The sequence below is a fragment of the Zea mays genome, unplaced genomic scaffold, assembly GCF_902167145.1.
Source record: "Zea mays cultivar B73 unplaced genomic scaffold, Zm-B73-REFERENCE-NAM-5.0 scaffold_66, whole genome shotgun sequence".
In the NCBI taxonomy this organism is placed as follows: domain Eukaryota; kingdom Viridiplantae; phylum Streptophyta; class Magnoliopsida; order Poales; family Poaceae; genus Zea; species Zea mays.
The window spans coordinates 57,043-57,500 of NW_023367322.1; positions in this window are offsets into that span (position 1 = coordinate 57,043).

The following is a 458-nucleotide window of genomic DNA, read 5'->3' on the forward strand; positions in this document are numbered from 1 at the left end:
TTCACTGTTGGCGGAAGCCAATGTCTCGGGGACTCATTCTGACTTAAACAAGGGGTGGGTCTTTACAACAAACAACTTCCAAATCCAAGATTTAGGGAAAAAAAGAGGGGCACTCTTCATTCGAAACTCATGAAGAGGTTTTTGCCTTTTTATCAAAAGGGGAGTTGGGTAAAGCAACTCCCTCCTTGGACGAGCACGGGGCTTAGTCAAGTAGAACCGGGTTGCGCTGCTTGATGCTCCGATCGAAAACAAATCAGTGGGGCCATGCCGGTACGACGGAATATGCGTTAGAAAGGTCAATCCCTCCCCCCCTTTACTTTTTTTTAATGAAAAAACCGGGCCGAACTTATATTATAAAAAGCAGCCCACCCGCTTCCATAGAAACAATATCGCGGCAACGTAGACCTAAGTGGATTTATTGGGATCCTGGGGAACATCACAAGTACGGCCGGCCGGCC